This window comes from Callithrix jacchus, chromosome 3 (genome assembly GCF_049354715.1).
Source record: "Callithrix jacchus isolate 240 chromosome 3, calJac240_pri, whole genome shotgun sequence".
Classification (NCBI taxonomy): Eukaryota; Metazoa; Chordata; class Mammalia; order Primates; family Cebidae; genus Callithrix; species Callithrix jacchus.
This window is the reverse complement of record NC_133504.1, coordinates 40806227-40822417: the sequence shown is the minus strand read 5'-3', so window position 1 is coordinate 40822417 and position 16191 is coordinate 40806227. Positions and strand designations below refer to the sequence as shown.

The window sequence follows — 16191 nt, the reverse complement described above, 5'->3', positions numbered from 1 at the left end:
AAGCAAGGGAGAGAGAGAGGAGATGCCAGGCTTTTGTGTAACAGCCAGCTCTTGGAGGAACTAGTAGAGCAAGAACTCATGCTATCATGAGAATGGTGCCAAGTCATTCATGAGGGATCTGCCCAATGACCCAAACATCTCCCATTTCACTCCACATTCAACAATGAAAAACAGATTTCAACATAAAGTCTGAAGGTTTGAATATCCAAACCATGGCACAGTCCATTTAGAATTAATTTTTGTATATGGTATGATGTGTGTGTGGATAAAAGTTTCTTTCTTTTTTTTTAATATGGATTTCCAGTTGTTCCAATGGCATTTTTTATTAAAAAACAAACAAACATATTCTTTTTCCTGATTTTATTCCCTTGACACCTTTGTTGAAAATGCAATTGTGGATCTCTATCTCACTGATCTCTGTGGCACTCCTTTCAAACTGATACCTCACTCTTGATTACTACTGTGACTTTTTAACTTTGAAGCGGGTATATAAGTCATTCAGTGGTATTATTCTTCTTGAATATTAATTTGGCTACCCTATGTCATCAGTGAAAGCCTCATTTTGTCAATTTTTACTGAAGCGATGGCTTGGATGTTGCTTGGAATTGCACTGAACCTCTAAACCAATTTAGAGAAAATTTGTACCTTAACAACATTTTACATGGTATATCTCTCCATATATTTAGACCTTCCTTAATTTGTCTCACCGGTGTTTGTAGTTTTCAGTGTAAGAGTCTTGTAAGCCTTCGGTTAGATTTATTCCTAAGTATTTTATATTTATTAACATTATCATAAATGAGTTTTAAAAATAATTATTTTCCAGTGTTTGTGGCTAGTACAGAAATTACAATGGACTTTTGTATATCAGTCTTGTATTCTGAAATAGTGCTGAATTTACTTCTTCATTCTAGTTAATTAGTAGATCCCTTGGGAATTCCTACATGAACAATTTTAAGTGTGTGTGTGTGTATGTGTGCGCGTGCACATGCGTGCATGCGTGTGTATGATCCTTGAACAACACAGGGTTTAGGGGTGCCGACACTCCTGCACAGTCAAAAATTCACATAAAAGATTTGACTCCTCAAAAACTTGTCTACTAATAGCCTGCTAGAGACTGGAAAGCTTTACTGATAACAAACAGTTGATTGACACGTATTATGCATTACATACTATATTCTTACAATAAAGTAAGCTAGAGAAAAGAAAATGTTACAAAGAAAATCCTAAAGAAAGAGAAAATATATTTACTATTTATTAAGTGCAAGTGGGTCATTATAAAAAGTGTTCATTCTCATTGTCCTCACTTTGAGTAAGAGGAGGAAGAAGATAAGGGATTGGTTTTGCTGCATCTGGGATGGCAGAAGCAGAAGAAAATCTGCATATAGTGGACCCGTGCAGTTTGAATCTGTTTTGTTCTTGTAGCAATTGGATATACACACACACACACACACACACACACACACACACACGCATGCACGCGTAAATCTGCTACCTTTTTGCCTTTTGTTTAACTTATTGCAAAGGGTAGGACCTGACTTCTTTACAATATTGACTAGAAGTAGAGAGAGCAGGCATCTCTGCCTTGTTCCTGAATAATAGTGGAAAAGTGTTCAGTCTTTCATCATCAAGTATGACTCAATAATTATAGTTTTCATAGATGCTTTCTGATGGATATTTTTAAATGATGATTGCATAGCTTCTCTCACTTGTTCTCATTATTAGGGTTGGAGTGAGAGTCTCTCGTGATTTTCTGCAATTTAACTAGAAGTCAAAGACCCTGTACTTTGAACTAATTTTTGTGGTCTGTATAGTATTTCTAATTACAGAAAGCTACAAATACAGGTAACTAAAGGAAAAGATTTCTTATCCTCATAATCCTTCTCTCAAACTTGCTGTTTCCTAATCCATGAATCTTAATGTAATTTGCACTCAGTTACAGTATAGCATTTTATCACTGTAACTCCTATTTTCTTCCATTTCGATCTACTTTATTATACAAAGTTTTGTTTGAAAAGCCATGAGTATTTTTCTAATTTAAAAATCAAATGATGTTTTCTCAATCCCCATTCCCCTCTTTGGACTTGTGACATACGCTTCTTTTGAACATGTGTCCTTTTTCATATTCATTCTCATTATGCTTTTCTAATTGCTGCTTCGCTGTCAATAATCACAATACCTTCTCCAGTCCTTAAACGTGAGGATTTCCTGGAGTTCTAAATTTGGCTATTGTCTCTCTCTACATGTAGCCCTTTGATCTTAAGTAGTTTTAATTAAACTCCTGACTATAAGGTTTCTGCTCCAGGGAGGAGCACAAATTCATGTCTAATCTATTATACACTTCTGAAGTAAATACTGCAATTTTCAAAAGCACCTGTACCTGAGATTCCCCGCTAACAGTTCAAGATCCATTAATGTTTCCATAATGGTAGTATATTATTCTAGACAAAACTTCAGAGTCATCCTATTCCTCAGATATGGTGAGTTGCCACATCACGCCAACTTTAATTTTATAATATCTCCAGTAACCATCTTTTTCTGCCTCTTTTCCACAATTTCCTTCATATCTTGTTTTCACTTACACTACTCTTTCTCTGTGGCATGCCCTTTGCCAAATATCTTAATGTTGAAACTTTCGTCATTCAAAAAAATATGTTCAAATTCTGTTCCTTCCAAGAAGTCTTCTTCGATCATTCTTTTGCCACCACTGCCTATACCTGATTATTTCTTATGAACAGTTTAAACCCCCATCTTTACTCATTCTCACTTTTTATTATAGCCATTAGCTATTTAAGAAAATTTCTTAAATATACATAAGAAAATTCAGTGTGCATGTGTGATACCCCACTCATATCAGGCTTTGAAGAAAAAGAAAGGAATATTTTTATTCTTTTATGTAGCTGGGTAAATTTGAATAATAAATGGATTATTAACAACTCATTTTAAAACTTATTTCCAATAAGCAAGACATTCTAGAAGTTCTGATTTAGATTTCTTTTGTTTGTATTTTATGGTTTTCTGGCTTGTGTTTTGCCCTATATATTGATTATAACTAATGGTATGATATTAATATATTTTATTGACATCTGTTAATATTAATTGAACGGCTAAATGATGCTTGATTATGTGCTAAGTGCTTCTGATAAGGCAGTGAAATATAGGAAACATGGATGGTTTTGCAGTTCACAGCAAAGTGAAAAAGGAAGGTAGGAAATTACATGAGCATTGCTGACTTCTTTATCAAGCACAGACCCTGGAAATGCATAAACTTCTCTGTATAGTGAGATTTCACTTTTTCAGAAAACAGTTGAAAAATAACACTAATAAGTGAAATAGAAAAAGAGAATACATAGGAAAAAAAATTTCTTGTCAAGTTGTTTGTCACTTACATAGGTGTGTTCGTGTCTTCACATACAAAGAATCCAGGAAAATAAATGCAAAAGATCGAATAAATTTGGTAATAACAATTTAGATTGCCTTTCTATATCACTTCCGTATTTATAGCAAATGACTCAATGCCAGTAGTTCTGTCTTTCAATTTCAGCAGAAAATAATTATTGGCATTCCAAAGTTGGATAAACTGAGACTGTCATTAGCTGGTTTGATTAAGGCTGGACAATACCAAACTTGATTTAATGACAAAGACGGGATAATGAGGAAGATTATTTAGAAAACGTGTTTACAGATTTGAAAAAGGACTAAAAGATACTTTCTGAAGAAAGCGCAAAAGGGGATGAGAAAATAATAAAAGAGTCTAGGGCACCATTTTAGAAAGTGTAGACAGTCAAAGCAATTTTATAGTGTATGTTAACAGCATGATATGTAGACAAACGGTAACCTTCTGATTGTACTGAGATGAACCAGTTATGTTCACCCTCAAAACATGGCAAACTGTGAAATTTGAATTAAAATAACTGTTAAGGTTTTCTCCCTGCAGTGGCTGGTGGTCCACAAAGAGAGGAGGCCTTCTCAGCATTTTCAGTAGAGGAGGTGATCAGGGTGTATTGGGTGAACTCCAGGGTCATGGTCAAACTCCCTGCATTCCTGTCTCACCTATATGCCTCCTGAGCTTTGGGGTTTGAGCCACATCACTGAAATCTGCACTCTGTCATCTGTGAGTGGAAGGCATTGCAGTAAATAATCTCTAACTCCTCTTCCAGTTCTAAACTTCTATTATGCAAATGACTCTGTATGTTCACTTTTATGTGAGAGGTACTGAAATGAACAGGAAAAATTGTTTGGTGTTTCTTTAAACTTTCTCCGTTTTGAATCAATTAGATGGCAGAAGGCATTAAAAGAATATAGTGGTGGATTTGGATTTAAGGGGAAAAGACTCAGCCTTTCTCAAGATAGACTCTGCAAGCATCCAAATATATACCTGCAAAGTACATGTTCAGAAGTCAAAATTCATTTCTAGTTACGATTTCTTCTAAACTAAATCATTATGTGAAAAATCGGTAGAATTTAATTTATGTTGAAATTTGCTACATGTCTTTTGCTAATCCGATTCCAGCATAAGCATCAAGGATCTGTGTCCCAGTGTTGTGATAAAAGTTCGTTTCCTGTCTTAAGAATCAGAAAGAGCTTTACTGCTGGTCTGAAAAGTAGAAAACGCACCAGACTGCCCATCAATTACTAATACCTCAGTAGCCTGTTCCCCTAGGCCACCTCCAAAGAAACATCTGCTGAGTCTCCAGGCCTCTAATCTCACTTTTTCCTTCACTTTTATGAGCTCTTCTCTGGGGTCATAAAAGAAAATTTCTCTGAGAAACGTACTTTGCCAAAGTTTCTTCCTCGGCTTTGTTGTAAAGTTCCTTTTAATGTGGCAAAGAAACCGACAGCCTTTTTAGCTGCCTTTCAATTCTTCTAAAACTAGAGAGGATCAAAGTAAAGTTTTCCAAGGGAGTCTCCTTAGAGTTCATTGGGACCCTGAAAACATCTCTCATGCCTTCATTTTGGAAATATTTAAGCTTCGTTATCTTAATCGACATGCCCAACAACCTGATCTTTCATTTTCTTTGTACTCTAGAAGATAAAATTTAGTCTTTGTTTTCCCAGCTTATATTTATTAGTAGGAGAACTTGAATAATAATCACCATGATATGTCAAAGCTCCTGGTTTCTCAAGGCAACTCCACAGCATGGGCTCTGTAGTTAGATCGGGTTGGGTTCATTTCCTGTTTCTGCCACTCACCCGCTATGGCCAAGGAGAAGGCACATGATTGATCTTTCAGATTCTCGTTGTGTAAAAGATACTAAAATATACAAACACACACTCACACATCCTTCCCATAAGATCGTTGCGAAGATTAAATGAGATAATGTATGTGATGCCCCAGCAGCTCTTCAAAGCAGGAGTCAGTCAACAAACCCCATCAAGGGCGAGATAGTAGCTCCTTAAGGCTTTGCCAGCCATGAGACCTCCGGAGCAGTTACTCAGCTGCAGGGTTTGAACACAGTAGCTGTAGACAGTGCATAAATGAGTGAGTGTGGCTGCGCTCCAATCAAACTATTTATGGACATAGAAATTTAGGTCTCATATAATGCTCATGTATCGCAGAGTGTTGAGTTTTATTCACTATTTAATAATATAAAGACGGTTCTTAGCTTCTCAGCTAGATGAAAACAGGCAACAGACTGGATTTTGGCCCACAGGCCATCATGTGCCAGCTCCTGCTTTTTTTCTGAGACGGAGTTTTGTTCTTGTTACCCAGGCGGGAGTGCAATGTCGAGATATCGGCTCACCGCAACCTCCGCCTCCTGGGTTCAGGCAATTCTCCTGCCTCATCCTCCTGAGTAGCTGGGATTACAGGCACGCACCACCACGCCCAGCTAATTTTTTGTATTTTTAGTAGAGACGGGGTTTCACCATGTTGACCAGGATGGTCTCGATCTCTCAACCTCGTGATCCAGCCACCTCGGCCTCCCAAAGTGCTGGGATTACAGGCGTGAGCCACCGCGCCCGGCCCCAGCTCCTACTTTAAAGGCTCCTGAGCTTCCGGTGTTCTCCTGCATGGTGGCTTAGCTTTGCCTGACTCCCCTCAGCCCTTCTCTGGCTTCAGCAGCTCATCCACTGCCTGAGTCTCCCCCATTGATACATTTGATCTTGCTCTCCTTCTGTTTTTGGTTTTGTTTTTTTTCCTCTTTGCTGTTCCTTCTGTAGCCAGGCCTACACTTCTCCATTAATGTGTTCTTGATTAGGTTTGGTAAGATTCTAACTCCAGTAGTGCATAGAGATCTTAAGTTTTCATTGCTATATAAGTTACTGGTCCTTTCTCTCAAAGAGCTTGAGAAAATTTCCAAAGGCTGGATTAGAAAAACTGTGAGAGTCACTAGTGTCTCTTATTCCAGAATCTTCTTTCCAAATATGACAAGTTAGAGTCCAGCTAGTTTGTCTTTCCTCTACCACTGGGTCAGTTCTGTACTTACAGGTCACTCCTTCCTTCCCATCGAGGGTAAGATGACCTTAGTATCTTCTCATTGCTTAGGATGGTAAATCAAATGTTCCACAGGTCACTCCGGAGTCCCTTCACTTTTGTCAGGATCCCTGTGTCTCTTACTGGACTCCGGGTCACCTATCTTGGTTCCACAAATATCTTAAAATGAATTGCCAATTAGTGTATCACCTCTACTTGCTCACCACCTGAACCTTTCTACCAAACTAACATGGAGAAAGTCAGTAGATTAAAGAATGATCATTGAGTCAATATTTAGAAGGACAGTTAGCAATACTTGGAGCTAAGATTTCTTGTTTAACAAATAGTCATCATTTCCCAATATGGCATTCTAAGAAAAGAACATCAGACACCATAGAATTTCTATTTAAGATTTGTTGTTATGAAATTTTGTTTTGTTTTCAAATTTCCACATTGGGAATAATATGAATTAATACAAAACAACTTGTACTGCAATGGCATAAGGCTTCTTGATTTATAAAATAGTTTTGGCTTAATGAATAGAAAATGAGGTTTAAAATTCAACATAGTAGCCCAATTTTTGCATTCTAATATTTCATTGAAAAAATTAGATATGCAACTTATTATGTAATAGAATTAGATAAAACCAAAATGGAATCTCTCTGCTCTAAGCTGTGCTGCAAACTCTTTTATTTTATAATTAGATAAGAAGAACCCTAACTATTGACTTAGATATAGCTTTCTTGGTATTCTGTAATGCTCATCAAGTAAAGATTGGTTTCTATATTTGTAGAATCATGAGCATTTGATGTATTATCAGAGTTCCCCTAAACAAGATTTGATTCATGAAACAAAAGTTTCATAGGTATAAAACACTACTGAATCTTTCTGAGAAGATAGACTAAGTTGTCAGTCATTTATTTAATAATTTATATCAGCAGGATTCTTTTGTAGTATGAAACGAACATTAACATTTGGTTGTATGTACCAAAAAGAAAATTTTAGGGTTGCTCTGAAGTTAGCAAGCAGACAGTGATCCTTTTGTTCCTGTTGTAAGAAGTTGCCTAGAGAACTGGTAGAAGAGGCATCACAGCTTTTGACTTAAGTCTTGATCCAAGACTGAATGTTTATCTTGTTTAAAAATTATGTACCTATGGATGCTAGGCAAGTCCAGGCACTTTACATGTATTATTCCAAATTCTTAATGTAACTGTTACATCATAACTTTACTGTATGTGAAATAACAGAACTCATAAAGTTATGAAACTTGTCCTGTGTCACACTACCACTGCATAGCAGTCATGACAGTCAACATGTATTCCTGACATATTTGGTGGCAGTGTTTTTCTAAGTGCTTTCTATCTATTGCTTTGTTTAATCTCACAACACATTTAGGAGGTAGTTGCTATTATTATCCTTATTTTTCAGATAGAGAAAATTGAGGTAAAGTTTAGTTAAGAACTTGACTAACATCACAGAGCTAGCACATGGTAGATGCAGGGTGCAAACACAGGCCATCTGTTCATATAGCCTAAGCTTTTAACTGCTATGCCAACTCCACTGCCTCTGGGCACAACTGGGCATGACACCTACATTTATGTGAATCCAACCTGCCAAATTATGTAGTCTCTGTCATGCTAATTATCTGCATGAGACACACACACTCGTATATACACACACCTGTATTTCTCAGATGTGAAAATTCACCATTATAGAAGGGGAAAAATAAGTGTGTACATATAATAAGTATGCATGTGTATGTGTGTTTATGTATGTCTATGACATCAAGGATATGGAGAGTGAACTTCCAGGCCTTCCTGCCTGACTGAAATTTAAAATAAGAGAAAATGGAGAAATTATGATGTCATGTAATCATCAAGTTCATTATGTCGCCTAAATGAAATCTATCGGTAAGCCCAATTATTTAATCATCAAGGATTTGTTTTCACTTTAAAAGTTTCATCAGATTATTTGATCTAAATCCTAATGTACTCTATGGAGTCTCAGAGAATGAGTGTTTCTTCCAGGATGGTAAGTTGACTTTGACCTTATCTGCAAATTTAAATCAAACATTGATGAGAGTAGAGTTATTTTTGATATAACACAATATAGATGTTCTTGGAAAACTCTATGTGCTTCAAAACTCTGCACTAAAAATAAAAGGACTTAGGGAAAAAAACATGTTTGGGTGAAATCACTCACTGCTTATGAACACTAACAAAAGCAACAATTAAAAAAACCCCAAAATATAAAAGTTTAGTTAAAAGACATATTGAATTCAAATGAATATTGCACCCCAGTAATTTCAGAACGTGACTTAAAGGGATAAAAGTGAAAGTAGTTGGTGGGAAAGAACTATACTAAAGCCTTGAGTCTGCTGAGTCACGGAGACAAGAGAAAAATAAAGGGAAATTGTGCCATCAGTGCTTCCATGACAGAGCATATGGTCAGACTTGGCTAAGAGGAAGAACAGGGAGCAGAGGTGATCTAGCATGCCTGCCATTTTATCCTGACATTATTTCCCTAGCGATAGGTGTGCCTGAGCCGAATGACATTCCCAAAACGCACGGTACTTATTTGAAAACAGATAAAAACAAAATGGCTTTTTACAGAGTAAAAAGGAATTACATTTCTTCCTTAACTCATTTCATCATCATTAGTATATTTACAGTAAGTATATTTGAAAGTGCTAGGCCTCTGTAAGGAACTATTTTAGCAATGTAACTATGATGAGAATCACAGGAAAAGCTGCAAGAAATTGTTTTATATATTAGAGGGAAAAACCATTGAAAAGCTTATCTGATTTTGTCATCAGCAGCATGATGCACCGTAAGTAGTGATGATACTTAATTTGAAGATGTTTAACTGCATGTCTTCAAATTGTAGTGACTATCACACAGAAGAGTGCTAAAAATATATTTTAGGATTTATAATCTCAAAGGTTTGCTCTTAAATTAGTTATAAAACATTTGGTAAATACTTTGATATAAAAACGGAGAAAAAAAATGTTAAGCAGTTAAAATCTTCCTGTTATAGAGTGTACTGAATTTTGCTATTACTTCAAAGATGCCACAGAATTGCCTCTTAAATCTAATTTTAAAAGATTAGGGATTGATGAGTGCAATCTTATTTTAAGTAAAGATTTAATGTAGCCTATTAAACACAATTAGGTCCAGTGCTATCATTTTATCAACGCAGTTGGCCATTCGGCAAATCGGGGGCCAGGAGGACTCCAATGTGATTATTGAAAGTGAGGTTGCTGTCGTCTTTAGAGCTGACCTCTTTGTTTTGGGAGAATTATCAGTATGGGCTCTTGAGTTACAAATATTTAAGGTAAGCATCCTCCTCTTTAAAAATAGCTTGAGGCCGGGCACGGTGGCTCACGCCTGTAATCCCAGCACTTTGGGAGGCCGAGGCGGGTGGAATACGAGGTCAAGAGATCAAGACCATCCTGGTCAACGTGGTGAAACCCCGTCTCTATTAAAAATTCAAAAAATTAGCTGGGCATGGTGGCGCATGCCTGCAATCCCAGCTACTCAGGAGGCTGAGGCAGGAGAATTGCCTGAACCCAGGAGGCGGAGGTTGTGGTGAGCCGAGATCGCGCCATTGCACTCCAGCCTGGGTAACGAGCAAAACTCCGTCTCAAAAAAAAAAAAAAAAAAAAAAGGCTTGAGACAGCTCACCCTTACATAGAAATGCAGTCCATTAGGAAGGTGAATGGCCTGCTCAGTAATAGAAATTGGAATGAATAACTTCTGGGCCGTTGAACAAGAAGGAGAAACTGCTTCCAAAAAAGAGATTGTAACAGGAGAGTTGGAGTAACCCAACTCCCAGAAGATGTATAATATTTGAAATCCAAGCTGTAGGCTTGGTTCTGATTGAATAACCAAAGTCATGGGCAATGTATTATGGACTGTTTTGAAGGTGCCCTATGGTCCCTAGAGTTTTTTCTTGGATTTGGTATTGAGAAGTCAAGTCAGAGGAATGAGTCTTCCCTCTGATTCGGCCCCCACACACAGTCAGCAGCCCAGGCGTGCAGATTCTCTTAGAATTACTTCTGCATTGGTTCATTTTTTTCCCCCAGGGTCACTGTTTTTGCCCATCCCATATCTACCATCTGTCCCACTCTGACCCATTTTTCATTCTACATTTCAAATAATCTTTTAAAAATGCAATCTAATTCATTTGCTTTCTTGCTTCTTAGTCATTTAGTCGATTGCCCCTAGAATAGAGTATTACCGTATTTAATGTGGTTTGTAGAACACTGCAAAATCCTGATCTCTACCTATTTTGTCCCTCACCACCATTACCTTGCTCTCTCTTACCTCGTTCATGCCTTTGCTATACTGGAATCATTTCCATTGTTAGAACATTGGCTTCCAAGCACGCTGCTCTTTCTGGAACTCTCTTAGCCTGGCCCAGTCAGTTGTTTCTGAGGGGACTAGGTTCAGATCCCTGATTTCCATTCCCAGAGCACTATATCCCTCCCCTGTTTGCAGCACAGGCCACGCTTGGAACTGATGCATCAGAAATAGTTTTCCTTCTGGATTGTAAGTTCCTTGAGAGCAAGGGGTGTTCTTTGCACAAAACTCTTGTGCCCTTGTGTCTAGAAGAATGCCTGGCACAGAGCAAGACATCCATAAATATTTGTTGAAGAGGAGGAAAAATGAACAAGTGAATGAATGCATGAATGATGTAGAAGACAATCCAGCAATACCAAGGTATCTATTGGAATTGAGATTATTTTAAAAAAATGCAGATGGATGGAGAATTTATGTTAAAAGCCAAAAGAGTCTTGAGCTTTGACTTCTAGGCATTATCAAGTTTAATAAGGAGATATCAGTAAGATACTAAAGCAAAAGCCAGATAGTTGTAAACTTAAGAATAAATATGATGTAAGGAAATGAACACAGCCCATAAAGCCAACCTTTCTAAAAGAGTAATAATAAAGAGAGAAGTGTAGTGCTAGAGAGGAATGATGGATGAAGGGGTCTGAGACTTGTTTGCCTCTTTTTAACTTTGTGGTGGAGACAATTGGGCATGATCATCACTTTTTCTACTACTTCCTCTTGCTTTCCTGATACTTCACAGGGAAAGTTCTATAAACATTTCCTACTACGAAGTGAAAAGAAACACATTCTAAAAGATGGATTTATGGGATTTTATTTAATATTTTTCAATTTTGGGGAAAGGAAAACTTTCTAACTTTTCAGTCTATCAGAAAATTAAGTCTTTTTCTAATTTATGAAAATAGTTGTTACAATTTGTACTGAAGTATACAAACTTTGTCTTTACTAAGGCAATTTGCTTTTAAGTTTTCTTCTCCTTTTGGCTACTCTTAAAAATCTGGACTTTTAGGTTTAATCGTAAAAAGCTCACATCTCTTTAATCACAGATATTGGCATGTCCAGGTGCCAGGTCTGATGGCAGACATTTGATACAGCGAATTGCTTTCAGGATGGATACATAATTTTTAGGCTTGCCTCTTCCTTTTTTTTTTTGGATATTTATTTATTCTATTATTTGTTTATTTTAACTTTTATTTTTAGTTTGGGGTACAAGTGCAGGTTTGTTACATAAGTAAGCTGTGTCATGGGAGTTTGCTGCACAGATCATTTCATCACCCAGGTTTTTTTTGTTTTTTTTTTAAATTTTTTATTGGATTATAGGTTTTGGGGTACATGAGCAGAGCATGCAAGACAGTTGCGTAGGTACACACATGGCAGTGTGCTTTGCTTTTCTTCTCCCCTTCACCCACATTTGGCATTTCTCCCCAGGCTATCCCTCCCCACCTCCCCCTCCCACTGGCCCTCCCCTTTTCCCCCCAATAGACCCCAGTGTTTAGTACTCCCCTTTCTGTGTCCATGTGTTCTCATTTTTCATCACCCACCTATGAGTGAGAATATGCGGTGTTTCATTTTCTGTTCTTGTGTCAGTTTGCTGAGGATGATGTTTTCCAGATTCATCCATGTCCCTACAAACGACACGAACTCATCATTTCTGATTGCTGCATAATATTCCATGGTGTATATGTGCCACATTTTTCCAATCCAGTCTATTATCAATGGGCATTTGGGTTGATTCCAGGTCTTTGCTATTGTAAACAGTGCTGCAATGAACATTCGTGTACATGCATCACCCAGGTTTTAAGCCTACTACCCACTAGTGACTTTTCTTGATCCTCTCCCTCCCTCCACCCTCTGTGCTCCAAAAGGCCCAAGTGAGTGTTGTTCCCCTCTATGTGTCCATGTGTTCTCATCGTTTAGCTCCCGCTTATCAGTGAGAACATGTGGTGCTTGGTTTTCTGTTCTTGGGTGAGTTTGTTCAGGATAATGGCCTCCAGCTCCATCCAGGTCCCTGCAAAGGACATGATCTTATCTTTTTTTATGACTGCACAGTATTCCATGATGTACATGAATGACATTTTCTTTATCCAGTTTATCACTGATGGGCCATTAGGTTGATTCCATGTTTTACTGTTGTGAATAGTGTTCCAACAAACATACATGTGCATGGGTCTTTATAATAGAATGATTTATATTCCTTTGCATATATACCCAGTATTAGGATTGCTGGGTCAAATGATATTTCTGTCTTTAGGCCTTTGAGGAGTCACCACACCGTCTTCCACAATAGCTGAAGTAATTTATACTCCCATCAACAGTGTATAAACATTCCTTTTTCTTTACAACCTTGCCAGCATCTGTTATTTTTTGACTTTTTCATGATAGCCATTCTAACTAGTGTTAGATGGTATCTCATTGCAGTTTTGATTTGCGTTTCTCTAATGAACAGTGATGTTGAGCTTCTTTTCATATGATTGTTGGTCACATGTATGCCTTCTTTTGAAAAGTGTCTTTTTCTAACTCTTCATCTGTTCCTTAAGAACTGCTTTTGGAGAAAAGTATATCAGAGAGTATGGTAAGGGATGCTTTCCTCAAGTCTACATGACCTCGTTACATGTAGTAAACAAGATGTTCCTGTTTATTTAAATTCTAGGACGGGTGTGGTGGCTCAGGCCTGTAATCCCAGCACTTTGGAAGGCCGAGGTGGGCAGATGATCTGAGGTCAGGAGTTAGAGACCAGCCTAGCCAATGTGGCGAAACCCTATCTCTACTAAAATACAAAAATTAGTAGGCTTCGTGGCAGCTGCCTGTAATCCCAGCAACTTGGGAGGCTGAGGCAGGAGAATCACTTGAACCCAGAAGGCGGAAGATCATGCCACTGCACTCCAGCCTGGGAGACAGAGTGAGACTCTCTCAAGAAAAAAAAAAGATGTTTACACTTAATTAAATTCTAGAATTTAAATGATTGAGGGTTTGAGGGTTGCCTTACTTGAACGATAATCTGTCTCTGTTATTAATACTAGGCCAGTAGCTGGGTTATTATTCTTACCACAGCAAAGTTAATCACTCACTGGTTAAAGAGAGAGAGCATTCAGTTTCTTTGGAGGCTGTTTAATCATCACCTTCTGGGATGACAAGTACCTCTTCCAGTTTCTGAGAACATCGTATTCCACTGTTTGCCAAGGCCTGTTGCCAAATTTGCCATTTTAATTTATTTGTTTTTCCCTTACCATGTTACTACCCTTTCCACAACCAGCTTTGTACTGAATTCATCAACTGACCAAACCATTTCTGAAGTTACTGCTGATGTTACCCATAAAAATCATCACTAGTTTAGTTGAGGAATATTCTGTATTCCTGGCAGGCAAAAGCAAGACAAACAGGTTTCCAAGGTATCAACACTGCATGCATCTGCTTCATAGTATAATTCATCAGTTGAGCAGATGAAGAATGCTAATTAGTTTGTTTATACATATGTAATTTAATGAGACTAAAGCCTTAACCATCTTAAAGTAAGCACAACTTGTTTCCTGTTAGCTATTTTTGCTTTAATTAAAAAACACTGTTCGGCACATTTCCTGGAAATTATAGTACTGTGCAGTACAGGAAAAGAAATTATTTCAAGGAAAGTTGACTAGTCAACTGTATCCTGCTGCAGCTGAATTAAGTAGGAAGACAAGAATTAAAATATTGGGCTTGAGTACCAGCATTGAAATCCAGTGTGAATGAGAGAGATTATGTTTAATGGAAAGGTCTATTATAAACTATATTATGGCAAACATCTAAGTCCAAGACTAAAATTCAAATATATGCCAGAATAACTTGTTTTAGTAATACCTCTGTGCCATCCTCAGATCTAATCTATAATCTTCCATTTCTTATTGTCTTCCTTTTGTTTTTGAGTTTCCTCTTCTGCTAGTTATTATAGTTAGATTTTGTTATAACTGAAATAGTGGCATTCAGTTAATATAGCTCTTTTTCCTGAAAATTAATATAAAATAATGGTACTATTATTTGTATAAATAGTTATTTAGTTTTATCTAACACATTCTCTTTGATTACTTTCAAGTTGTACAAAAACTGGATCCCAGCCAGACACAATGGCTTGTCCCTGTAATTCCAGCACTTTGCAAAGCCGAAGCGTGAGAATTGCCTGAGCCCAGGAGTTAGAGACCGGCCTGGGCAACATAGTAAGACTTTGTCTCTACAAATAATAATGAAAAAAAACCACCAAACCTCCTTCCCCTCTACCAAAAGTGGATCTACATAGGCTGTTATTTTTGGAGAGGAGCGACTAGAGAAGATGAGGAAGTAACTTTGCTTCTATAGTCAAAATTACATTTTAACTAAAATGCTTTAGTTAATTTACTCAAATTTTACATCCAAGGGTCAGCAAACTACCGGCTACATTCACAGCCTGTTTTTACATATAAAATTGTATTGGAACACATCTCTGCCCATTCCTTTGTGTAGCTTCTCTGGCAGCTTCATGCTGCAATGGTAGGGGTGAATAGCTGCATTAAAGACCATGGAACATGCAAGGCTGGCAGTATATTGTCTCAGGTCCTTTACAGAAAAGGTTAAAGCACTTTTAAAGCTTAAAGCTGATCACTGATTTAAAGCTTAAAGCAGAAGAGAAGTTATTAAGCAATAATAGAATTATGTTGAGATGTAGCAAAGACTAAGAAGCAAATATTTATTACATTAAGTCCCAAAACAAATATCGGTTATAAAAGCCTAAGAAAAATCCTTAGATTTTTAAGTCTTGTAGAATCTAAGTAACCATTCCCCTTATCTCCATATTATCTTTGGACCACTTCAGTAGTCTATTGAGATAGACTATTCCCATTCTGTTCTGGCAGAATAAATTTTCTACTCATAAATGCATAGGATTTTTTTTGTCTTTTCTTGAAGATTCATAAATTTTACATGAGCATAGATTTTGGTTGTAACTTTAGGTAACAGAACCCTGGCAGCTTCTTCTGGCCTGCCAGCATCCATAATCTTCCTCTATACCTAATGTCCCATGACATCCCACAGGGATCAGATACTGAATTTAGCTTCTTTGTTTGTCTCAGTTCAGAAAATGAGTTGTTCATTGTTCTAAACTTGTTAGATGACTTATCCATGGCAATTTACAGGCTCTTGCTTATACACGCTGGGAACATATTAAGGGCATTGAGAAGCATAGAAAAGAAAAATACTAATTAAACTCCAACTCTAAAGATTCAAATATAGGGCTGTATCCCAGATTATTCATATACCACCAGCCAATGAGCAGGAGAATTATGTTCTTGACTGAATTTTAATATAAACTTATAAACCACATTTTCAAGATAAAAATCTAATCTTAGTTGATAAACTAAGCCTGATTATGTAAAAATTGTTCTAACTTAATAATATGAGTTTGGAGTTACAGAAAACACATTGGCT

The 16191-nt window shown here is 37.2% G+C and overlaps 1 protein-coding gene across 6 annotated transcripts in view; it reads left to right on the top strand.

Annotated features, from left to right (window-relative positions):
- The window catches only part of GUCY1A1 (guanylate cyclase 1 soluble subunit alpha 1), a 65219-nt gene that overhangs the window by 12551 nt on the left and 36477 nt on the right, over positions 1 to 16191 (top strand). The window contains exon 3 of one of the 6 annotated variants that reach the window (XM_078366363.1): positions 14828 to 14948. The exons of the other annotated variants lie outside the window; for them this stretch is intronic. The gene's annotated coding sequence lies outside the window, so the exon portion shown is untranslated. The remainder of the gene's footprint in view (positions 1 to 14827; positions 14949 to 16191) is intronic. 6 annotated transcript variants of the gene reach the window in all.